Genomic DNA, 27,887 nt, shown 5'->3' on the forward strand with positions numbered 1-27,887 from the left:
TAATTATTTATGCTTTCATATAAGCACAGCATGCCGGCCAAAGTTGAGACATTGAGAATAGCACGTATTCAGGATTCTGTATTGAAAACACAATATGTAAAAAAATATAGTTTAGTAAAAAATTCTGGTATGTGCTTAACTGTAAGTTACCACAAAAACTACATAAAATAAGTTATTTATTATTTATTTATTATTTATTTATTAAATGGTATATTATATATTTAATGTATAATATATATTAAATGCATTTGGTATTAAATATTTTACATAATATAAACAAAAGCTTACACCAGCATTCAAGTAGAAATCTGTTAAATGTAACTACATTGCAGAAGTCAGGTGGTACAACCAAAAAGTCAAAGGTGCTGCTATTAATGCCCCTAAGAAAGAAAAACATTAAGTTAAATAATTTTAATAAATCATTTTAAATAAAGTTAAATAATTTTAGTTTTAATAAATGCAAGCTTAGGTTGGCTTTGTTATTGTACTTTTTTTAAATATAAAGTTGTATGGTAAAGTTTTTAAACTATTTTTAGGATTATAATTTGAAATGCCTCTCAAATAAACAAACAATCAGCATGACACAGGGAGCACATTAAAACTTTATTGGCAAATAGACAATTATTGATTGTACCATCTGACATTTTTTTTTAAATGGGCATGTCAAACGTGAAAAATCATTATGTACTGAAATGTTGTTCAATAAACAAAACTTTTTAAACACATTGTTCCTGACTTAAAAATACAGATTTTTTTACAGATGTTTTTAAAATACGTTTTTAGGAGCTTGTTTTGTCATTGACCCATATGTGTTAGATTTGTTATGACAATTAAAGCACATAAACAAAACTTTTTTCATGTATTAAAGAATATTAGGTTGAATAAAGGGGTTTGGATGCACATTTGAATGTGTTAGAAGATGAGGATAATGCTTGTTACTGCTTGAGTTGGCCTGTTGGGATAGCGGCCAGGTTGGCCTCTGATGTGCATCTCATTCATTGATGGCCAGTGTTCTGCTGTTATTCTAGGCACAGGGAAGTGACGTGGATAAAATAGGCAGCCATTGTCTCCTCATGTGTTGACCTCATGCTCCCTCTGGGACTGTCTAAATATTATTTCTTGCAAAAATGTTGAGCGCTGTTGATAGGGCCCTTTTCACAGAGCCTCATCTTTACCATGCAATACAATTTCTTTGTGCATTGCTTCTCTCATCTGTGTTTCTCTGCACAATGAGGTTCTCCAGGGTAACATGAGGTCTGAATGTTGGCACGTTGAATTGTTGCTAAACATTGTTAATGGTTTGCAACAAATTAGTTTACAGCAAAAGTAGACCTACCCATAATTATCTGTGTAAAGGATGTTTATAACATGAATTTCCCCCTTGTAGATTATATTTTGATTACATAACGTTTCTCAATATATTTAAAAAATAAAATATATAACTATTTATGGTTAAAACTTTTTTTACAATTAGTATTCCTTATATATAAACATTTGATACAGATGCTTGTTTAATAACTCTATGAAACTGATTATAATCTGATTATACACTCACCTAAAGGATTATTAGGAACACCATACTAATACTGTGTTTGACCCCCTTTGGCCTTCAGAACTGCCTTGATTCTACGTGGCCTTGATTCAACAAGGTGCTGAAAGCATTCTTTAGAAATGTTGGCCCATATTGATAGGATAGCATCTTGCAGTTGATGGGGATTTGTGGGATCCACATCCAGGGCACAAAGCTCCCGTTCCACCACATCCCAAAGATGCTCTATTTTAGTACTGGGAACTCCTTGTCATGTTCAAAAAACCAATTTGAAATGATTCGAGCTTTGTGACATGGTGCATTATCCTGCTGGAAGTAGCCATCAGAGGATGGGTACATGGTGGTCATAAAGGAATGGACATGGTCAGAAACAATGCTCAGGTAGGCTGTGGCATTTAAACTATGCCTAATTGGCACTAAGGGACCTAAAGTGTGCCAAGAAAACATCCCCCACACACAGTTGCAACAAGGCATGATGGATCCATGTTCTCATTCTGACTCTACCATCTGATTGTCTCAACAGAAATCGAGACTCATCAGACCAGGCAACATTTTTCCAGTCTTCAACTGTCCAATTTTGGTGAGCTCATGCAAATAGACTTTTTTCCTATTTGTAGTGGAGATGAGTGGTACCCGGTGGGGTCTTCTGCTGTTGTAGCCCATCCGCCTCAAGGTTGTGCGTGTTGTGGCTTCACAAATGCTTTGCTGCATACCTCGGTTGTAACGAGTGGTTATTTCAATCAAATTTGCTATTCTGTCAGCTTGAATCAGTCGGCCCATTCTCCTCTGACCTCTAGCATCAACAAGACATTTTCATACTGGATGTTTTTCCCTTTTCACACCATTCTTTGTAAACCCTAGAAATGGTTGTGCGTGAAAATCCCAGTAACTGAGCAGATTGTGAAATACTCAGATCGCCCGTCTGGCACCAACAACCATGCCACGCTCAAAATTGCCTAAATCACCTTTCTTTCCCATTCTGACATTCAGTTTGGAGTTCAGGAGATTGTCTTGACCAGGACCACACCCCTAAATGCATTGAACCAACTGCCATGTGATTGGTTGATTAGATAATTGCATAATGAGAAATTGAACAGGTGTTCCTTATAATCCTTTAGGTGAGTGTATATTTATATATTTTTGCATTTGGCAGACGCTTTTATCCAAAGTGACTTACAGTGCATTACAAGCTATACATTTTTATCAGTACTGGGTTCGAACCCATGACCTTTTGTGCTGCAAACGCAATGCTCTACCACTAAGCTATACAGGTGGGTACTGCGAAGTAAAAGTAGTGTAATTGTCATATACTGTATGGTGACGCGTACTTGAAATGTGATCTCTACATTTAACCCACCCCAGTGAGTAGTGAACACACACACACTGCAAGTCCTGAACACACACTCTTGAACCAATGACCTTCAGGTTACAAGACTCTCTAACCATAAGGGCATGACTGCCCCTTGCACATACTTGTATGATGTTCTTGTATATCTGTATGCCTCCTTTAATTTGCCTGTATTTACGTTAAAGCTGCTTTGAAACAACGCAAAACAGTAAAAAAGAGCTCCAGGGCTACAGATATCCAGGGATTTACTGGAGCTGAGAGAAGATGCGGTTAGCTGTTATGTATAAGTTGTGTATGATGAAGCGTCAGCTGGGCTCAAGGATCCAGGATTCTTCCTCTGATGAGACTGGAGATGCTGACTCACTCCTACAGATATAGTGGGTGATTAAAGTGTAATGCCATGTGTGCCACCTCCACATACTGCACATGCACACACACACGTACCCAGTAATGGTCATGCCAAAAAACAAATGTAATACTCACAACTGTACAAATACAAAAATGTGTCACATAAAACGTTGCTTTGTCAGTCTGTGCCCGTGCAACATGAGATTAAAAGCGCATCTGTAATAGTACTAAAAGTGTTTACGTTGAGTAAGATACATTGGTAAAGGACATGGCATACGCTGTGTGGGGGCTAGTGAAAGATGTAGGCTGCAGGACTATGAGAGAGGCTATATTACTGTTTATGTGACTTCCGTTGGGCTTTTCGCTCTTAAGTACACGTCGTACAATTATTAAAAAACAATGTGTGTGGTGGGTGGGTGGTCCTAACCTCGCTAATTACCACAGATTACACACACACTGTACCCGGATATTTGCTGAAACGGCAGTCGTGCCAAACTCTGACTCTCTCGTATATCACGAGTCTTCGTAAAGACGCTGCGCTGTGGGAGAAGCTATAATTAAAAAGCCAAAACATGTTGTGTTGAACTTTATATGGGGATCTCTGCGTTTATGCCAGTGTGAGCCAATTTGGAGAGGTACACTTAATACCTTGCTCTCCTTAGCTGAGTTTACAAGCTCGACAAACGCTCATTGGATTTTAAAAGGCTGAAATAAACAGCATGTGTGAGTTCCAAGCCTTAATTACACTAAATGTCGGAGTATTTGCGAACACTTCCTTTGGAATAAACTTCTGGTCCAGGTTTGTTTGAAAGGTCTGTCAATTTTCTGGATCCCATTGTATATCTAAGTGATCAAGAGGGTAACCACTTCCTTCAACAACTGAAAGGCGGGTTTGTCGATGGTTGAGGCAGGCATCTGCCCATGTGCCTTTGTTTAAATTAAATTATGTATTGACTGCTGCAGGGTTCCTGTTAGAGAACTCACAAATAACGCAGATTAGTCGTTCATTAAAGGGTTAATAATAAATGAAGTGATAGAATGACACAACCTAGTATCACGAAATCACGTATCTATAGTCACGTAAATTTCTGAGTCTTAAGCGTGAAAAAGTTTTCAGCCTTTTTGCGTGAACATGTCACGCATTTCTGTTTACGTGTCACTGTCACGTATTTGTTACTCAATTGTTTTGTCTTATTTTCAAACCATTGTCACTTCGGTTTAGGGTTAGATGTACATAAAATGACATCCTTATCCAAATCCAACTCTAACCCTAATGCCAGGCGACAATGGTTTAAAAATCAGAAAAATAAATCATGAAAAAAAGGTATAAACCAATACTTAAAGTGACATCCTAACGCAAACACCAAATCTAACCCTAAACCAAAGCGTCAATGGTTTGAAAATAGGACGAAACAGTGGAGTAACAAATAGGTAAACAGAAATGCGTGACATGTCTACCCAGTCTCCTGCGGATGCGTATAAATAGCACGAAGTGTAAAAATCGTGCAATACATACGTCAAATTCCACTTTGGCGTGCATATGATACGCCAGTCCTTCCCATTCACTTAAATGGTGCAACTTTTTTTGTTGTTTTATTTATTGGTTTCTCAATTTTTTTCTGTTTTTTTAAACCATTTTCGTTTGGGTTTAGGATTAGATTTTAGATTTGTTTAATGAGGTTATTTAATATACAGGTTTCTCCATGTTTTTGTCCATATTTAAGCCATGGGCGCTTGGAGTTGGGGTTTGGGTTAGGATGTCATTTTTATATAACAAAAAGTTGTTCTAACCCTAAACCCAAGCGAAAATAGTAAAAAAAGCACAAAAATTGAGAAACCAATAAATAAAACGACAAAAAAAGATGCACCGTTTAAGTAATGGCAAGGACTGGCGTATCATATGCACGCCAAAGTGGAATTTGGCGTATGTATTGCAAGATTTTTACACTTCGTGCTATTTATACGCATCTTCAGGAGACTGGGCTGGACATGTTCACGCAAAAAGGCGAGTGTCAGTGTCACGCTTAAGACTCACAAATTTACATGACTATAGGTACATAATTTCGTGATACAGGGTTGCATGACAATACGGCGTATAAATGAAATCAATAACTTTAATCAGCAAGAGGTTTCTTAAATATTTGCATTATATTAAAGCACATAAATAAATATCAGATTGCACATTACAATATTAAGCCATCTGTTTAAACAATATTTTTGTTCATTAATTCAAGAGCACATTTGGCAATGAAGCTCATTCTGATTACAGGCAAAAATTAACATTTATGTGATTCATATTTTGAGATATTACACACAAAATCTAGGCCTTTGACATGTTCCAGCATGTAAAATGTCAAATTTACATTTATGCATTTGGAAGAAGTTATTTTGATCTAAAGTAGGGGTAGGCGGTAAGACAAAAATTGTATTTTACAGTAACCATAAATTTCAAGGTATGTATGTTTTTCAGCTTTATGTTTATATTGTTATTAGTAATACAAAAGCTTTTAACTAAATGATCACCACTGTTTTTTAATATATTGGCAAGTTAAATGCCCTGAAAATAACAACAAACTGTGCTCTGGGGGTGTGTGTTCACGACTTGCAGTGTGTGTATGTGTTCACTACAATGGGTTAAATGCAGAGGTTACATTCATATTAAGTATGGGTCAAGCATGCTGTACAGATGAAACCTACACCACAACACTTCATTAAAGGCCTGTACTGTATCTCAAACATTAAACCTACAGTAAGTTAATATTGCAGCATACTTTCACATCCAAATGTCTGGAGACTGTTGTTATAGTTTAGTAATAACAGGATATCCGCACTTATTTAACATCGAAAATAAAGGTCTGTCAATGGTTGCAGAAGGCGCAGCGATGATGACACATCTGTCACGAGGCAGCGCCATGCTTCTTCTCGTCCTCTCCGTCCCTGCGGTAGCGACCTAACTCTCACATGTCCACCCTCAAATGCAACCTACTTAGAGCCGGGCTTCTCTCTCGCTCTCTGGTTCTGCCCACTTCATACATAGAGAGAAGGAAAATAATAACTTCATTAGATCTGCCTCAAAAGGTTACCCTACAGCTCCCCTACACCTATCTCATCTCCCACACTTTCTGCTGAGCTTATTACTGTATCTGCCTGTGTCTCTCGCTTATACAGTACATGTGCTCCGGAGCGGCTGCAGTAAATTTGTCCCATAAGAAAATAGCCTCTGTGATCTGAATCTATTATTGACTGGATTATTATCATGTGGTTGGCACAGCATATCATTTCTTAAACATGGCTGTGAATCATTGAAAGGGCAGCTTTGTTTGATATGCTGTAAATAATCACAAAGATGTTCATGTAGACAAAGGATTGACTTTTGTAAATCTGTCTGAGAGAAAATTATTTTTACAGCAACTTGTGTTTTAAACTAGAATGTTAACCACAGACAATTTGTTCAAAATGTAATCTAATGTGTTCTTAACTGAATCACTATTATTAGAATTTGCCTTCTAGGCTGACCCGTCATGACTTCCATGATTCCAGGAATAATTTGAGGGGGTCTGCTCTTAACCATTTCATCAAGTACATTTCAATCTTTAATGTCAACTCAGTTTAAGAATCTCTACCACTTAGGTAGGTTTAATAATCACTATAAAACACTGCAGGTTTGATCGGTTTTGATTATTTGTGACCCTGTCTGTGAAATTTAGTCTAATGATCTAAAAAAGAGATCAGGAGCATCAAAGTTTACTTTCAATCAATGATTTCACTTTAATTTCAATCTATGGCCTTACTGAATATATAATAAATATGTCAAGGTTATATTTTCACAGAATGTTTTTTAATGATATTACTTTATGTAGAAAACACAAAAAGTGACTTTAGCTGGGTTTTGACTGGATTACATACAGTTTATATTTAAGGAATAATTGACGACGGGCCATTGAATTATAAGAAAATAATGCACACCCAAGGTGGTAATGCTGCACGACGTGCACGTTATTTTCAAATAATTCAAAGGACCGGAGTCAATTATTCCACTTATATCACGGTTACCAAAAATATTGCTCTGGTGCCTATTTTTAAGACATTTCAAAGGTTAGGCGTGCGGTTATTGAAAAATAATCAACACCCATGGAACATTTCTCAGCCAATCAGAATACAGCATGTAGGTCCGTGGTATAAATAATTTTAAAGGGCTTGCTGAACACATTCAGTTTTGCATCTATAGTAATAATTTAAACTATAAGGGGCGGTTTCCCGGACAGGGATTAGATTAATCCTAAACTAAAATAAATGTAAAAGCTGTCCAAACTGAAAACAACTTATTTTATAACTAACATATCTTAAAATACATCAGTGCCTTTTGTTTTGCCTTAAGATTTACACAAGTAATGTTTTTATTAAAGGGGCCATGGCACAATAATTTTTTTAAGATGTCAAATAATTCTTTGGTGTCCCCAGAGCACATATGTGAAGTTTTAGATCAAAATACCATACAGATAATTTATTATAACATGTTAAAATTGACACTTTGTTGGTCTGTGCAAAAATGTGCCGTTTTTGGGTGTGTCCTTTAAAATGCAAATGACCTGATGAAGTGCAAACACTGATCACAATGATGGTGGTTTGTTAGTATTGAAACTCAATTGTGCTGTGAATAATTTTTTCTCTCTCTTTTTCTCTACACTAAATGGCAGTGCTGTGATTGGATAGTGCAGTTTAAGGGCGCAGTCACACCAAAAGCGCTTTAAACGCTTGCAAACGCAAGGCGCGACGCACTGCTTTTTTTAAAAAAGAGCAGTGCGGCGCGGCTTTTCATATTGCTAAGCAACCACCGAGTCAGCTGTCTTGTCAATCAAATATTGAAGCGTGAGCGCTCTTTTGCTGTTAACTGTCATATTAGCAGAAACTTTAAAAAGAGGGCGCTTGCTCTGACCTTGTTTGAGGGAGAGAGGTGCACAAACACGCAGGAGAGAGTGCGAGTGGAGTCCGGTTCTTCAAAGCAACTGTAAACTTCCCTCACCACAACGTAAGGCCCGCCTCTCCCCTCATTCGATTGGACAATGGAAGACGCAAATGACGTCAGGCGCTTCTCCGCTCTCAGTGCTCCTTCCAAAACGCGGGCGCGGCAGGCGGCAGACAACCGCAAGGCGCTCGGCGCGCAGAAACAGCTCTCTAACGCGCCCTGCCCATAGATTATCATTCAAAAAAGGCGCCTGCAACTGCCATACACGCTTTTGGTGTGACTGAGCCCTAAGGGGGCGGTATAATTCTAATAAGAGCTCTTTATGACATCATAAAGAGGGACAAATTTCAACGACCTATTTTTTATGTGCTTGTAGAGAAGTTACTGGGTTGATCTTTTTCACATTTTGTAGGTTGATAGGAGCACTGGGGACACAATTATAGCACTTAAACATGGAAAAAGTCTCATTTTTATGCCATGGCCCCTTTAAGGCATGTTTGTTAAAACTAGTTACAGTATATTAAACTTTCTGGAAGCTGTTCAGTGACTGATATTCCCTTTTATTCATTTAATTTTGGTCTATAAAATGACCCTGTTAGTTACTTTGATATGCCCTGTTTTATTTTTATTATTTATTTTTATTATATTATTTTTGCATTCTGTATGCCTATGTATGAACATAATGTGTGTATATTCAAAGAGTGTATGAATATATGTATATTTAAAGATTGTAAGGTGATGTAGCTGTATGTGTGACTATGAAATACCGGTACCACTGTGTTGTGTTATTGTTAAAAAAAACTAGTTATATTACAATTAAACTAAGGCGTAGTCCTGGTTTCAGTTAATCCCTGTCCGGGAAACCACCCCTAAGTGATGTTTATGTGTAGATATGAACAGATCTGGTTTAGGGTTGTTATTTAGGGTGAGAGGTTGTACACAGGTTAGAATTAGCTATAAATCCAATGCCACAAAACAAGAGTTTCATGGTTTCCACTGTGACACAAAAGTTGTCCTGATGATAAATATCCGTAGATTAACTGCATAATAGATTAAACGCTCCTGCTGATGAATATTCAGACCAGCAACCCTGAACGCCTGCCAGACATGTGTTTTCCTTGAGCATTACAAAGTGCCACAAATAAGTTTTTCATGTAACACGGAGAATAAGGAAAATAAACCCACTGAGGACATCTTAAGAAAGAATTGCAAGTTTCATGTTTCATTACATTTGACGATTTTCCTGAAATTTTCCTGAAATGTATCCCTCAGGTCCGTGCCAGCTGGACATTAACGCAAAACTTGGATTCAAACAACTACAAATATGCGACAACAACGGAGTGGAATAAGCAAGACGTTTTTGTCCTCCCCTCAAGATACCAGGACGAGTTGTCATTATCACTTTATTTACCTCTTTTGCATTTAGGAAACAAAAACTGTGTTAATAGGAAAAAGCTTTGTGGGCACGCTCTTCAGATGTGGCGCATCCAGGAACTCAAGAGTTTCCCGGGATACAGGAAGCTTCTCCTCTACAACTGATAGCATTATGTGCCCAGGGCAAATGTTGTATGCCATCGTCCCGCCACGGCTAAACAAGGCTTCACTCACAGATATGGAAATATGGGATGTTTTCCCCACTTTCAATGACCATGCAGCGATAAACAATCCAACATCCCTCTCCAACCTTTGATAATTATGGGCTGTCACGCATGCCTGACCACATGGTGTGTTCTCTGTTTTGCTCTCTTTGTTCTGGATGTTGATGTGTAATCAGCCACATCAGAGAGCGCTATGGCCCAGCTACAGGGGGTCTGAGCCATATGTCCTCTGCCAGTCACTCTCAGGTCCTTCAGACTGGACCACACATCTCCCTCCTCCGCTTTGGTTTATTGATTTTGGATAGTCATCAGTGCTGTCCAGGAGCAACTTACTCAGAAACGAGCCTGGCAACTTCATTGTTGGTATTTGCTTGACCAGAATTCTAAGTAAAACAGGTGCTTTTCATTTATTTCGTTTCAGTGCCTTGATGTGCAATTAATCCAAAAAAAGCTGCGGTGAAGAGACATCTGTATTCAGACTGGAATAGTCACATTAACTGTTTAGAAATCCACACAGCGAAAAGTTACTTAATGCCAGGTGTAAAGCATTGATTTGATTTTGTGTATTGTAATTTACATAATTAACACATTTTAGTATGTGTGAGGTAAAAAAATATTTTAAATGTGATAAAAATATTTAATTCATTAGATCCTAAAAAATCCAGAATCAGGCCAAATGGTCGGAGGGGTTTTAAAAAGTTAAATGTTTTAGTGATGTCACTGAAAAAACATCGTGGAACAAAAAAGTGAACAAATTAGACATTTGTGACCCAGTCTGTGAAAACCAAGTCCAAAGTAATTTTTTTGTGTGATTTAAAGGTGCAGTGTGTAATTTTTAGAAGGATCTCTTGACAGAAATGCAAAACAATATACACTGTAAAAAATAAAAAAGTTGACTTAACTTAAATTTTCAAGGCAACTTGCTGCACAACTTTTTTGAGTTTACTTAACTCTTGGATGATGTAGTTCACCTAACTCAATTTACTGAGTAATGTCAACTTACACCAAAAAGTTGAACCAACTTTAACTGATTAGGTAACAAGCAAATTTCTATGTTTACTCAACTAGTGGCTAAGTTGAGTAAAGATTAATTTAGTATATCCAAATTTAACTAATCTACATGTTTTGGACTCTGGGAGTGTACACTGAAAGGTCTCATAAACAAAGTCTTTGTCTCACTTAAACCAGAGACCTTTTTGCTGTGAGGCAACAATGATGCGAACTCATTGTGCTGCCCTCTACACTGAACACACACTTCTCAATCATGGTAACAATGAACAAACATAATTCTTTAAAAATTACTCTAAATACAACATATAACTAACATTAACAACATAACAACATAAATAAATCAAGCAAACAATAAAACAGTCATCTTTTTTAGTAAATATTAACCAAAGAAGTGAACATGTCGCAATGCATGTTGGGAACCATTCCGACCATTGTTTTTTTTTAAATTGCTTGTTCGGATTACTCAGTTTGGCAAGTTGGGTGAACGAATTGGACAAAAACTTATACATCTAAGTCCAGTCAACAAAATAATATTTGTTAGCTGAATGATTATGCTCTTTTCATTCAGTGAACACAAAATAATCAATTGACGCCCTTCAACAAAGAAATCGTTGAATGAACATTTTAAAGTTGGATTTTTTACAGTGTACAAAACTATATTATTAGGGGTGTAATGACCATTCGTAATGAACCGTTATGTGTTTATTACTTTAGAATGAGACGTTTTTATCTACATACACAGAGGGTCCCCTTACATGGAAGTCACCATTTTGTGCCGCCATGTTTCTACAGAAGCCCTTAACGGAAAAACTATTTTTACTACGTTGTCTCCGACGAAGACATGTTTATCTGGTGCCAGCTACCGTAGCTTTTCTAGGTGAGCAGTGGACTGAGCCATTGGTTGCAATTTGCAACCTCACCACTAGATGCTGCTCAAATTTACACACTGCACCTTTAAGGGCCGTTCACATTATAACGATAACTATAACTATAAAAAATATATTTTATGTTAAAAACAAAAGCGGAGTTCACACCATAACTATAACGATAAAGATACAACGAACGATACCGTTGGGATCACTTTCTAAGCATTTTTTTCCCCAACTGATGAACGATGAACCATTGACAGCCAATCAAATCTTTTTGAACTTCAAATGCACACGCACTTGAAATGACAATGGAAAAGCTCAATGCAGAGGTCTATAAGATAAAATTACCTCAGATATTTTATTACAAGAAATATTCAATAAAAGCGAACGTCATCAAAGGCAAGTTTTTGCGCGAGTGCCCCGCGCGTGAGCAAATTAGCATAAAGTTATCACTATAATGTGGACGCTAATATATTTATCGTTATAGTTAACATTATAGTTATCGTTATAATGTGAACGGCCCTTTACTGTTTTTTTTTTTTTACATAAAATCATCATAGATAACGTAAAAAACATTCAGTGAAAATATAACCTTGATAGCTTTAATATTAACTGCGTAAGCAGGCCATGTCAAAAATTTTAATCAATGTGAAATTAATGATTGATATTAAACTTTGATCTCAAATTTAGCTTATGAGCCAAATTTTGATGAAGGATTATAAAGTATTTCTTTTCATTGATTGCATGAAGCAATGAGTGAACCAGGAAAAAGAGGAAAGAGCATTAAGTAAAAAAAGTTTTGACATCTTGAACCATCTGAACATAACACATTAGATGTTCACATCCGCCGTGTGACTGTGATAACACATGCACCTTTCTCAGGCTCTCTCTGAACTGCTGAATCTTGTTTGTGTGTGATATCACAAAAAACACACCAGAATATTTACACCATCATCCTTTAGTATTTGCCTGGAGCGCTCTAGATGACTATCAGAAATACACGTGTGTATGCACTCACAGTGAGCGTCCAGGTGGGTTTGCGGTTGCGGTCAGTGACACAGCTGGCAGGGTGTGATCTGTACATGCACCGAGGTCATACTGTATGTCCAGGTGTAAAAATCAAATGTTCCTCGGCAGCAGTTTGTATGTTGTGGTTGGTGTATGAGTCAGCTGTGGTTTAATCTGAATACCCCCTCAGCAAAAAACTAACTATTTTATTCCCTTTAGACATCCTCTATCCTGTACTTTCTGGCAGGGAAGGTACAAATGCTTGTCTTGCAGATGCACAAAAGGAAATGGGTAAATGAATCCACCCCTTTGATCCACCAAACGTGTTCTCCGGTGAGGTCGAAAACACCACATGGGTTCTTGATCATAACTTTGGAAATGTGTTCTTGATGTGTTCTCAAATACTTTCCCATAGGAAAGAAAAAGCACAAAGAACATCTCTTAACTATTTCCTTTTTAGTGGTTATAGACATCAATGACAATAAAAAGAGAGTAAATTGAGATGTTTGCATCAAAGACAGAGCTTAGAATTTCCAAAATAAACATTTCTGGTATAGCATTGTGTTAGCACATTGAAATTTTCAACATTGAGATTTTCTAGGCAGATATGGCTAGGAACTATTAATTCATTCATTCCGCCATATTAATGAAGGACATTGCTGCCATACCACGGGTGCAGCAGCCACAATGATATTACGCAGCGCCCAAAAATAGTCCCCAGCTACTGAAAGTTACCAAGGGGACTATTTTCGGCTGCTGCGTAATATCATTGCGCCTGCTGCACCCATGGTATGGCAGCAATGTCCTTGATTATTACGCCAGAATAAGAGTATAGTTCCTTGTCATATTGGCCTAGAAAATCACAACTTTTAATTTTCTATCGGTATTAGTACACGATGTATCTACAGAAGAGTCAAGTTTTAAATAGGAAAAATATCGAAACTCTTTGGTCATTTTTGAGCACGATGCTAATGGTCTAATCAAATTCAATGGATTGTTCTATATGCTAAAAGTAGTACCGCCAGCCCCAGAGATCAGCTGAATGGATTCCAAAACAATAAAATCAATTGTTTAACTCTAGGGGAGCTGGAAAATAAGCATTTTTTTTTTTAAAGCGGAGTGTCCCTTTAAAGGTGCAGTGTGTAAATTTTAGCGCCATCTAGTGGTGAGGTTGCGAATTGCAACCAACGGCTTAGTCCACTGCTCACCCCTCGCTATTGAAACACATAGAGAAGCTAGGGTAGCCGCCACTGGACAAACATGTTATCGTCGGAGACAACTTGGTAAAAAAAATTGTCCGTTAAGGGCTTCTGTAGAAAAATGGCGGCACAAATGGCGACTTCCATGTAAGGGGACCCTCTGTGTATGTAGATAAAAAGGTCTCGTTCTAAGTTAATAAACACATAACGGTTCATTATGTAAGGTCTTTATACACCACTGATAATATAGTTTTGTATATTACTTTGCATTTCTATCAATAGATCCTTCTAAAAATTACACACTGCACCTTTAAGGTTAATGATAAAAAATACAGGTTTTTAGGCAAATCCATTAAGAGTCTGATAAAAAATGCTAATTAACAAAAAATCATGCCAGATGCACTTAGTGGGTTTTGCATCTGAACTCTTCAAGTACTCTTTATTAAACAATTCCCATTTTCCAATTTTTTTTTAAATAACCCATTCGTCCAATAGTTACCTACTTAAATCATTTAACGATGGATAATACATTTTAGCCTGAGTCATATTGTTTCTCACATTAGAGATCATATCTAACAATCAGCACAAAAAATGGACTTGAAAGTTAATAGTATTGTGTTGCGCATGCAGTGCTGTCGGGATGAGTCAGACATGTAAGAGCATTACTATGGTCGGATTTGGCTGCCAATTAAAATGCCCATGTGTGTGAGCAATGTGTGGGTTGGTGGGGCTGCGCTCTTTCACACAAGTGAAGCCTCTGGGGATCATTAATGTAAAGCTAATAAGAGACCTGGTAATTGGCCATGTGCTTGAATGCGTGTGCATGTGCGCGTGTGCTGGGACCGGATGCAGCCATTAAAGAAATAGCATCTTTAATCACAGCAACAGACTTTATCTGTTTTCAGCAAGCACGTGGATTAATTAAAGCTACACAGAGCGATGCATCGCATGTGATCTATTCCTGTATATGTGTACTGATGACACAGGTCATTTTATTTTCACCACATGACCAATCTGCTCGGTGTGACGTGTGAAAACGCTGGTGTTCTCCATCAACACCTTCATTACTTAGCCTGCGTGATACGGCCGCCCACCCTGCATGCCTCTGTGAGTGACTCTGATTGGTGAGGAACAGGCCATGTGTGGGCAGAGAGGTGTCATTCTCATATTAGTGGCCCTCACACTGTGTGTACCTACACCCTGCCGTCCTGCATTCCATATCTCAGGGATGATGATGATAATGATGATGATGGTGCCCACATAGTGTGGTCAAGGAATGTTTCATCCATTACATATAGCCATAGACTTGCACACGTGTGCGGACGTGCTCGGCTTTGCGGACGCAAAACGGTATAAAACACTTACGCAAGCACCCACATAGGCAGACATTCACTAACTGAACAACCCACACATCTCTTTCTGTCAATAAGTGTTCATCTGAGGGAAAGAGAGGATGGAATAGAGGAAGTGATGTAAGAGGGGATTCCGTCTGCGTAGACGCTTTCACAACTTTGTTTCCTCTCCGCACAGCTATATGCTAGCATGTGGTAGGTGGCGTTACTCTGCTCAGCACCGTGATGTCACAAGCAGCATCCAATGACGTACCAATCTGAAATCTGACATCAAAGAAAATACACACTGTAAAAAGTGAAAGTTGGAACTACTTAAATTGGTAACACTTAAAAAAATATGTTTTTTAAACTTACATTTTCTCACTTTAGGTGAAGAAACTTTAAAGAATACTGAAATTGCTAACACCTAAAAATTTTCAACTTTTTCACTTAAAGCAAGAAAATGTAAGTTTTTTAAGGGGTTACTATTGAAGTTAATCAAACTTTCACTTTTTTACAGTGTAGTTTTCATTCATCTACAGATTTTTCTTTCTTAAATCAGAAGTGGATAGTTAAATTCATTGAACATTACAGTGTATATTTCTAAAATATAAAAAATATAATATATATAAACACATATTTTAAAAACACGAGCAACACACATGACACCTCGAACACACTGATATATATATATATAATACATATATATATATATATATATATATATATATATATATATATATATATATATATATATATATATATATATATATATATATATATATATATATATATATATATACATATATATATATACATATATATATATACATATACATATATATACATATACATATATATATATATATACATATATATATATATATATACATATATACATATATATATATATATATATATATATATACATATATATATACATATACATATATATATACATATATAATATAAATGTAATATTATATATATATATATATATATATATATATATATATATATATATATATATATATATATATATATATATATATATATATATATATTACATTTTTATATATATATCAGTGTGTTGTCAAAATAAGTGCCTGCTGCACACGCGTCAAAACCGTTTATGATAAAAGAGACTCTCACGTTCACAAAATACACGCAAGACACTGTTAAGACCTTAACAGTAAACTGTGATTACGCATGAGATTATGCGAGTATCTGGCAAACGCGAGCGTCTCTTTAATCATAAACCCTTTAGACGCGTCTGCAGCAGGCACTTATTTTGACAAAACACGTGATGCACAAAGGTTCACTTGACGCGTCGAACACATATTTTGAAATTACGAACCACACACATGACGGGCTACACACATGTTGTGACGAACTTCGCATTGAGCGCCCTCGTAAAAAGAAGTCACCAACTTCTACTGACTTTTATATATATATATATATATATATTTACTCCTTTCATTCAGGTTTGTGAAACTTTTTGCCTTTTCCAGAAAAGTCTCCACCTCAAATGTATGATATTGTCTGAGCCAATGTTTACACTTTTCTGGGAAATCAACCCACGAGTGGATTACTAGTTACCTTTCCATGTCTGTTTTTGCATATTAAGCTGGAATAAAAGAGCATATTTTATCATTGAAAGAGTTCAGCGTTAACTCAGGAGGATAGTTTGTCAAACACAAGGTACTTGAAATAGGTATTTATGTTATCCTAATGTCATAGGGCTCCTTTTAAAAAATGATTCAAAGGCCAGCTGTCAAGACATTCAGTTGTACACAAATCATTATGCCAGATTCAACATGGTCAAAGCTCGAGTCATTCATGTGGCCAAAAGTAACAATCTATTCAGCCCACTCTTTTCGTGACTTGTACACAAATAAACAACAAGGCTGTGTTAAATTAGGAGCAAGGGAGACCGACACCATGACTGACGTAAATCATTGAAAAAATCTTTACTAGGAGCTCATGTTTTCAGATTTCTTGGACGTTTCGACTCACACAATGAAACACAGCTGAGACGCGGCACAAACGCAGCGGAACGAATTAAATGTCCACCTGTTTTCCATAAACTTTTCATTACCTCTGTATTGAACATGCCTTAGCAAAGCAGCATTGACCACAGCTGACAGGGAAAGAGGCGAGGAGATCTTCACCCTAAGTGTGTATTAATCTACGCTGCTCCCTCTGGAGTCTGGGAAGCTGTAAGGGAGAAGCGGCCCGCCGCTACTCATCATAGCAACCGTCTGACCTCGGAAGAAGTGCGCATACTATGTCCGGAAACAGTGAACGCAGACGTTCTGGAAAAATGTGCAGGCCACATGCACTAAACAATCTACATGTCATAAACACGCTCATTTCCGTAGTGGTTTTATAGCAATAGGCTGCATCAGCGAAACGACGGGCCAATGTGAATCCCATGTGATGATCGTTTTAGATGCTTTGATGTGATAACGTTCGGTTTGATTACAATCACAGAAATGCTCGCGGCTATAACGGGTAAACTACGAGGGCAACACACAATACAACTAAATCACCCGAGAAAAACTCTATGTTTAATGCTTTGTTTATATTCCCCTTGATCTTCCGGGGCTCCTATGGCCCTATATGAGTCACAGAGGCATCAGAGGTGGCTTCTTCAATCAGTAGGCTATTTCATGTGGCGGGGTGTTGACGTCCATCTGCCTCCTACCTCTAGATCAAGGTGACCTCTGGGGCACAAACACCTGCTCCCTGGTGTTGACTTCGTCATGATGGGGGCAGAGCAGGATCAACTGCGATGGGTTTTTTGAGTTACGGCTAAACATAGAATCTAAATTGATTTCAATTTAGCCATTCCTGGCCAGGATGAGGCAATGTTTAACATATTTCATTTGAAAAGCCACAGCTTGGCCGTAAACTTTAAAACGCGCGTCATGTTAAAGAATGTTTAATTTTGCAATCGTGCAGTGATTGACTTTCTCACAGGCGTTGCTGTTTTACATCTATTACATTAACTGAAATTCAACTAGATACTAATTCATTTTCACAGGCTTTGTCCAAGCAGCAGATGTGAGAACATTTCAGTTTGATCAAGTCTCAGACATGTGGTTTTAGTCAAGTCTAAAGTATGCACATCATCCACTCTTGAAAAGTCTTCACTATTCTTTCTGCGGTGAGAAAAATCATTCCCAGCCCAAATCTTTCCAGCGTTCCACATGCAGACACAATTTCTCATATGATTGCTCTATAATAGCCAATCTGTAACAATTTTGTTATGTTCCCTTTTTATCATATTGTTCTAGGCTTATTAAAGATGGAGGAAACAAAACATTGGAATAGTGCATGATGCCTGACATTTACATACTTATTTGACAATGATGAGCATTGTGGAATGTGAAGACAGAGACAGATTCTTAGTGCTGAAGGGTGATACATCAGATAAGGTGAGGACTTTTTTAATGCCATCTTGTGGTTAAAAGGAATAATCGAGTCAAGTGTCCAAAAACTAATAAATTATAAAGAATAGTAAAAAATATAGGCATAAGCAGAAAATAAATATTTTTTACTGTGGTTATGCAGCAGTTTGCCAGTAATATATATATACACATTTGTCTTTGTCTTTACACAATAAAATTATAAAAAAACAGCCTCATGCAAAGCATTCTGGGAATCAGAAATCCTCATCAATCATTTTCTGTTTTTTTCCTGATTTTTTCCCAAAATGCTTCGCATGAGGCTGTTTTTTATAATTTTATTCTGTAAAGACAAAGACTTTCTAATGTTTAATGTTCATTTATCTTTGAACAAACTATTACCAGTAAATAACATAAATTACTGGCAATAATAATATAATAATAATAATAATAACAACCAGTAATACTGTAATTTCTACAAAGTAATATATATATATATAAAGGTGAAAAATAATTCTATTAAAAATATACTAAAGGTGTACTAAGTATATTTTCTACATTTTGCACTATTTTCGTCAAATCCAAATATAGTTAAGTGTATTCAATTATATTAACTTCAACTTAACATCTTTTTGACTACACTTCAAGTGTAAATAGTATACTAAATTGGAACAACTTTAAACTTCAAGTGCACTAAAATACACTACTGAAAATCAAGATTCATGAGCAATTAAGCACACTTACAGTACAATTGCATTGTATCGCCATTTTAATGGAAATACAATAAAAAAGGCATTGCAGCACAAACTGTGTTAAAGTACATTTTGTGCATACACTAAAAGTATACTTTTAAAAAGTACATATTAAATACTCTTTAAATAAAGCATAACAAGTAGAAGCACACTTGTTTTATACTTCATGTACTTCAATTATATTTCTAATACACTAAAGTATACTTCTTTTTTTAAGAGCTGTCCAAACTGAAAACAACTTGCACTGACATATCTTAACATGCATCAGCACCCTTTGTTTTGTCTGAAAATACACACAAGTAATGTTTTAAGTAAGGCATGTTTGTTAAAACTAGTTATTTTTCCTAATTAAACTAAAGCCTAGTCCTGACTTAAACTAATCCCTGTCTGGGAAACCACCCCCTTGCAAGTTAGTTTGGTAAAAACAACATGTAACCAAATTCAAGGGTATTTTGGCTACAGGCGGGTTACTCAAAGCCAAACTTCATAAGGTAGGTAACCAAGATCAGTGGTTTTCAAACTTTTTAGTGTGTGCCCCCCAAAGAAAAATTCATGACATACACCCTCAAACTTGGAATTTGAATTAAACAAAACATATTTAATAATACAATGTAGTGTTGTTGCTTAACCTTATTTTTCTGAGGTTTAATTTCACAGAATATATGATAAATAAATGTATTTTTATAAAATGTCATAAAACTGGGTCCCCTTGGGCACCCACCCTCCAGTTTGCCAACCACTGAGATGGTGGAATGATGGAAGGGGCTTGGTAGTTTGAAACAAAATGTTTGTAGCTATTGCCAAGCTTATATGTCTTATCAATTAATCAAATAAATAAATAAGAAGAAATATTAAATAATTTCCCCCTCTCTCTTCTCTCTCTCTCTCTCTCTCTCTCTCTCTCTCTCTCTCTCCTAAATGGAGTAAAAATGCAGTATCACTGCTTTTGCAACAGGGTGAGAAGCTCCTAATGTCAGTGTAAGAACATCTTCTGAAAACAGAATGCACATGACACAGAATCTTATTTACTTAATTAGCTCCTGCTCACACTGCCACATCTGTGCCTCAATTTACCAATTTAATTTTGACTAGATTATACATTTTCATATTGCAAAATAATATTTCAGCTAGGGGTTAGCGATCATGAAGTTGCTTTTCATTTTAGTCATTTCCAGATTCCTTGGCAAAAGTTGTGTCTGGTTCTTCAGACTAGACATATTGGGGCGGTTTCCCAGACAGGGTTTAGATTAAGCCAAGACAAGGCCTAGTTATATTAGAACATTTGAGTAGATTTTACAAACACACCTTACAAAATCATTACTGGTCTGCATCTTAAAACAAAGTAATGGTACTGAGATATTTTAAGATATTGCAGTGCTGTTTTCAATGAAGACAGATCAAACATTGATTTTTAGTTTTGGACTAGACTTAAAGGAATAGTCTACTAATTTTAAATATTGAACTATGTTGTTGCCTTAACTAAGAATTGTTGATACATCCCTCTATCATCTGTGTGCGTGCACGTAAGCGCTGGAGAGCGCTGCGACGATTAGATAGCATTTAGCTTAGCCCCATTCATTCAATGGTACCATTTAGAGATAAAGTTAGAAGTGACCAAACACATCAACGTTTTTCCTATTTAAGGCGAGTAGTTATACGAGCAAGTTTGGTGGTACAAAATAAAACATAGCGCTTTTCTAAGCGGATTTAAAAGAGGAACTATATTTTATGGCGTAATAGCACTTTTGGGAGTACTTCGACTCGCCTGAAAAGTCCGCTCCCCTTCTTCCTCTCATAATGGGAGAGGGAGGTTGTTACTGCGGCGAGTCGAAGTACTCCCAAAAGTGCTATTACGCCATAAAATATAGTTCCTCTTTTAAATCCGCTTAGAAAAGCGCTACGTTTTATTTTGTACCACCAAACTTGCTCGTATAACTACTCGTCTTAAATAAGAAAAACGTTGATGTGTTTGGTCACTTCTAACTTTATCTCTGATTGGTACCATTGAATGAATGGGGCTAAGTTAAATGCTATCGAAGTGTCGCAGCACGCTCCATCGCTTACGTGCACGCACACACATGATAGATGGATGTATCAACTCTTCTTAGTTAAGGTAATAACATAGTTTAATATTGAAAATGAGTAGACTATTCCTTTAAGAACTGTCCGAAAAACTGCCCTTTGTGTTTAATTTGTCAAATTAAGCTCAAACAATCAAATTTGTAAAAATATCCAACAGAACAGCATAATGTTCTAATATTACCTTTCATTAATAAAAGTAAAATTTTCGACCATTAAATATTATAGCCTTTTTCACCAAAGCGTTAACCCATAGTTAAAAACGCCAGGCAGACGTCAACTGTGGACGCTTACCAGCATTTTGTCAGCTAAGCGCTTTGGTTGCTATGATACTTTTGTTTTGTTTATCAGTTGTTAAACAATGATCCGGTTGGTTGTTTTGGAATTTGTCCCGCCCCCTTCTCCACTGTGATTGGACAGCTGAGTAAAAATTGACATTGACGAGCTGAGCGTTTCACCCAAAGTTGAGCATTTTTCAACTTTGGGTTCTCAGCACTGAATACAGAAAAATCGATGGCTACTGGCATTTTTGAAAAGCGTAACGCTTCCATTGGAAAACATATGCCAGCCGCAAGCGTAAATGCCTTGATGTACACGCCCCCTTAAAGCCTAAAACTTTCATCCCTGTAAAGTATGGAAAAAATTTGAGGAACATGAGGAAAATAAGAGTGTATGCAAGATATTTCTCCAGCATAAGAGTAGGAAAACTCATAGCCCTGGAAAATCTACAGGACACATAAAAAATAGGAAGTTGCAACAGCTGACAGAAATGGTTAAGCTCTTTTCCTGTGCCGCCGATTTCTGCATAAACACTTTACAGCATCAGGTCTTTTCGTTTTTAGACAAAAGATGAAATGCTGGAGAATGCAAGGTGTGAAAACTTCTTTGAAACACAGCACACAGCTGGTAATAATTATTTCCCGGATATCACTCTTCGGTTGGATAAGACAATCACAAGAGATAAATAATCAAGGAATGCAAATTAACGTCAACATAAATTGTGTGGATTTAATGGATGAACAGTGTCCGCCTTTAGACAGACACAGCACCTTTCCTGAGAGACGACAAGGGCACGTACAAAGCAGTTCCCACATCCTCAGAGCCAAACCATAAATCTCTTCTCTTTGGCTCTTTTCCAGTTTTCCAGTTCTTGACTGCAGGTATTGCAGTTTAGAGTTTTTAATGTGGCTTTCTGTATGGTGCTGTGTTCTCCAAAACATATATATCATCAGCAGCATCAAATAAAATGTTTTTGACATCACACCTGCTCTGGGACAACTATTACACAGAACACCATACCTGCTGCTGTGAAAGATTCACTACTTTAACCTTAATGCATGAATTCATCTGGTTGATGTTCAGTTACAGAGAATGAGGCTTGTAATGATACACCAATGAATGAGACACTTTCGATTAATGCACATCATAGGGTTGCAATTTCTGCGTTATTAAACCAGCCCACTGGTCAATTAAAGCTAGCCTAAACTGACACAATAGCTCAAACACCAAAACTAAAAATATGCCACTTTCGTATACATATGTTACTTTTAAGCATTACACAGAATTTCTTCTTTATAAGCGCTGTATTAATGTAATCATAAACACGTAAATGAATTCATCATTGCAGTTATCAACAAAATCTCTTCATCTTTACAAAAAATATTTTCCACCCGCAGGAGAAAACAACCTGTGGCACAACTTAAAAGTAGCCCAATTCAGCCGGAAAACTTTGGACTTGGCAACCCTGCTTATTACAAAGACAATCAGCCTCGAAGGTATAAAAGACAAACTCAGAACTGTCAAGTTAGTCATTAGTTTGGAGATTGGAGTTTGACAAGAAACTTTAGGCAGATATACACAAAAACATTTTACTGTGCATGCAAATTTTCGTGGGGTTGTTGGAAGACGTTCCTAATTCTGGTTGTCCTAATTACAACTATAAACAAATGTTTAAAGGGGTGGTCACCGAAGACTTTTAGTTCCACTGACTTCCATTTATATGCATACACATGCGCCAGACCGGAAACGCAAGCTTGTGCGACAATATTTCGCAGTTCCCTGCGTACAAAAGTTCAAGTCTGGTGAACACTGACCTGCGAATTCGCATCACGTGGAAATATGTGACCAGTAGAAAACCGGTACGTCACGGCATGACCTTTCTCTCTACTGAAAAGCACAAATGGATAAAGGCAAATATTATATTGACAAACCATTCCCCGAAAGACGGATAAATTAAAGACGGATGATGTGAATTCCACTGCTTCACTCTCATTGGTTATCGCTCCCACAGTCGCTCGTCATTTGCAGAAAGTTGAACTGTCTTTGTCGCGTAGCCGGATACGCCCACTTCCTGTCACCACCAGTCACTGTCACTCGTGTCGCTGTAAATTGGCAAACATCCATTGAAATGAATGAGATCTTTCAAAAGAGGCATTTCTATATCGGGTTGTCATAAACAAATGAGTAACGTCCACTCAGTAACTGACGAGAGACGGATGACGTGAACTCCCCTGCTTCATTCTCATTGGTAGTCGCTCCTAAATGTCGTTCATAATTTGCATAAAGTTAACAATTTCTCAACTAACCCAACGGCTACTGTCGCTCCTGTAGCCGGAAGTCGCCAAGCTTCCATTGAAATCAATGAGATTGTGTCGCTTTTCTACTGCTAGTCTGAATGCAGCTTTACTCTGTCGTTGCTAGTCACTTGTGTTGCATTGTGGGGTTAGATTTAGTACTTTTATGTTTTGGTTTCTACATGTATTTCTTCCGCTTTTAATCTCAAACAACTTTTTGGGGTTAAAGTTGGGGTTAGGATGTCAAAAAATGTAACAGAAAGTGATTATAACCCCAACCCCAAGCGACAATGGTAAGAAAATAAGAAAAAACTATGAGAAAACAATAAATAAAATGCCACAAAAAGAAAGTCGTGCCATGGACCCAAAAAACTATTTATAGAAATTCATGCAAGTGACATGAAAAAGACATTTGTGCTCAAGGCATGAAAAAAGATGAATTTGGTGCCATAGACACGAATAAGTTAAACACATTTTTTTTTACTATAACATGACTTTCTGTGAGATCAGTCTGAATCAAAACTAGTTATGACTCATTAGTGCACTATACAGATTTTTGTCCAATCAAATGCTCTCCCACCTCAGTTTATGGGCAATTTCTACATTTATCTCATCACAGTCATGCGTTATATAAAATAACTGACTCAGTAAACTGACTAATACTTATCACCAGCCCATTAATGCGATTGGCTTGTTGCCCATGTGAAGTTAATGTACAAGATGAAGTGCACAAAAGACGTTCAGACATCGCAGGCTGTGTGTTTTTAGTTTTACATGAGAAATTTAAAAAACACCTTTCAGCCCCAAAAGAACACTGTGAGCGTCAGCTGCAAGCATTGTGAACTGCCTCTCTTTTAATAAGACACTTTTGTGTGTTACCATTGATAACACTGACAAAGGACCTGCTGGTGGAGAAAATGTGAGCACACACGTGCTGACACAAGTGCAAGGGTTCACAGGTCTATGGTCACATAGCTATTGCAGAATAGGGACATTTCGGTTTGGTTAATGAATGCCCCTGGAAGTTCCCCAAAGAGGCTCAGATGCCAATGTGGAGATTTGAATGTTCACTTTAATTGCATTTGTGTGCATGTCTATAGGTCAGGCAATAAATGATTTAAATTATGTTTACAATGAGAGTTTTTTTACATTTGTGTGTACATTACATTGACAGTACTATGTTAATATAACATGTTAATAGATTTACCCCCTTTATATCACACATTAATGTATTGTATACCAATTAAAATACTTAAGTGAGGTACATAACCATAATTATGTACATTATCTACAGGGCCATTTTATACTAAGTATAGTAATTTTAATAATAACTACTGTTTGACCTGACAGCTCATCGGTTTTCCTCCAGTCTCATTAAACTCTGGAATATCACTCACTGTAAGCTAAAGTCGTGGACTAAGAAAGTTTTTTACCTGCTGTCTGGAGAATCTAATTACACATTCATTCCAAATGTGTGTCTGCGGGACCAAAGTGATTTTTAGATCTGTGCTGTGTGGCAGAAGTTGTACAGGATACATTAATCATCACTGTTGTCTCTGAGGTGTCATTCATCGGCTCTACTCACACCTGGAGTGCAGGTCCTTTCAGGTCAACTATAAAATATCACAAAGAGCACTCATTTTCCACTTAGCTCTCAAATCTAGCATAGTCAAATGTACTCAGTTATTCAACAACAGCTATTAAATCATGTTTTTTTTTTTTTTGCTTTAGTTTGCACAGCATGGGCAAGTAATCTTGATTATAATCGCGGGATAACGATGATTACGGCATTTCTTATATTTTGCAGACATGAATGTATTCATATAGGCTAGCAAACAAATTAAAATATCAGCGAAAATACCTTTCATGAGCGTCTACGCTGGATATTTTATGAAACAATGATTTTGAGTTTGCAGCCTCCGGGTGACGCCCAGCACCCGATCTCTTACTACTGTCCACTTCACTGGCGGGCGGCTACCACGCATGCGCAGAACAGCAAAAGAAATTAAACGGTTCATGAACTCCTTGTTTGGTTGTTTTTTCATCGAAATGTCCTGCAATCTGCATTATTTTCATTATTATTTTTGAATAAAGTATTTTTGGGAAAAAACTTCTGAAAAATATTTTTACTAGGTCGATAGGCTTACTAATTTTAGGGTGGCTAAGATGACAGACAGGCTGGCTGAAGCCCCCTAAAAAGCGTCTAGAACTGCTCCTGGGTTCAGTAATTTTACTTTAAAGGGATAGTTCGCCCAACTTGAAAATTATGTCATCATGTAACTGTTACTCACCCTCAAGTTGCTCTAAACCTGGATGAGTTTCTTTATTCTGTTAAACAAAATATATTTTTTAAAAATGATGTTAAGCACACAGATCTGAATGTGATCCACATTCATTTCACCTTCGTCTTCAGTGCACTTTGAGGACTTTAGTGGATTCTGCCAACAAAGTGATATTTCTGAATGTTTTGAGGCTGTGATTAAGTGGATTTAAAGCGAAAGTATGAACATATAATTTGTCCTGAGATAATTCTGTTAATATTATTATCTCATTTTTGATAGAGGTGGTGTTAAGCTATGGTTTTTGCATCAGTATAAGTTTTCATATTAAACTAACTGATTCCCAACATATGAATTTGCATAAATGAAAAAAAATTAACCTACTTTTGTTTGTTTCACTGTCTAACCAGTAAAATCAATTGTGTATTCATCTTGTGGCCTATCAGGATTGTTTATTATTTAATGCAAATTACAATTAATGTAAGCTATAAGTTGTTAAAGCAAACGTTATGCCAAAATACAAGAAAAAACACAACAGCAAGAAAAGAACAAACTGATTTTTGCATGCAACATGAAGTTAAAACAACTTATGCAAGTTATACAAGTGAATTCAACCTACTATTTTAAAATTTGACTTGTGATAAGTTGACATAACTTTAAAACAAGTTAAAATTGTCTAACTTTAATTTGTTAAGTTAAAGTAACATAAAAACATACATTGATTTGATGTAATTTTTTTACAGTGCAGCTTACTCTGGAAGTAAAACAAATCCATAAAATGCATGGATAAAATGTCATACTGCTGACCCGTTCCATTTATTTTGGCTCGTTTCAACAACCTTTTTCAGAAAGTAGAGTGAGGGGAGAGTTGGTCTCATGCATCTCTATGATACTGGAGTTAAATCTCTCTTCAGAGCTACACAGCCTTCAGGAGCCAGTGCAGGAAAAGGTTTGGCCCATTCCTTCTTTATCAGATAACAGCAACAACTCATGTCCAAGGTAAATTGGGTGTGCATGAATATAAACTTCCATAGGAGGTGCACTTCTGTTGTTCTTTGCTTGCATGTTGGTTGGAATGGCAAAATCCTTATATTATCGCCAAATAGAAACGCCCTTTTATTGTCCTGCCCGAGACCGAGGGAAAGTACAAACTGGAGTACAGGATAACTTCATGATCCTTGATTACATCAATAAAGGAGAGATAATCACCATCATACACTCATAAAAATAAAGGTGATACAAAAGGTGCTCCACAGCAATTCCATACAAAAAACTATTTTGGTTCCCCAAAGGACTATTCTGTCAAAGGTTCTTAAGAGAACAGTTTTACTATTATAAAGAACCTTTCTAACTACAAAGAGCTTTTTGTTAACAGAAATGTTAAAGCCAAGAACGACTCTTATGACCATTTTGTAGCATCTTATACCGCAGTGGTATCCAACATGGTGGCCGTGGACACCAGGTTGTCCGAACAGAGTCTGTGAGTTGCCCACCAAAGCACATTCTACTTACTAACCTCAATTTTAATATTTATTTACTCATTATTCATTTATTGTTATGATTTGTT

The 27,887-nt window shown here is 36.8% G+C and overlaps 1 long non-coding RNA gene across 2 annotated transcripts; it reads right to left on the reverse strand.

Moving 5' to 3' along the window:
* Positions 1-5,363: 5,363 nt before the first annotated feature.
* On the reverse strand, positions 5,364-26,011 carry LOC129442322 (uncharacterized). 2 transcript variants are annotated; one of them, XR_008643836.2, is made up of 3 exons: positions 25,903-26,011; positions 25,475-25,654; positions 5,364-6,270 (listed from the first exon to the last, which is right to left on the reverse strand). It is a non-coding gene; the product is annotated as an uncharacterized lncRNA (long non-coding RNA). The 2 variants fall into 2 exon arrangements; XR_008643837.2 differs by lacking the exon at positions 5,364-6,270 and adding an exon at positions 13,519-15,512.
* Between the last annotated feature and the right edge of the window lie 1,876 nt (positions 26,012-27,887).

Source organism: Misgurnus anguillicaudatus, chromosome 2 (assembly GCF_027580225.2).
Source record: "Misgurnus anguillicaudatus chromosome 2, ASM2758022v2, whole genome shotgun sequence".
NCBI classification, from domain to species: domain Eukaryota; kingdom Metazoa; phylum Chordata; class Actinopteri; order Cypriniformes; family Cobitidae; genus Misgurnus; species Misgurnus anguillicaudatus.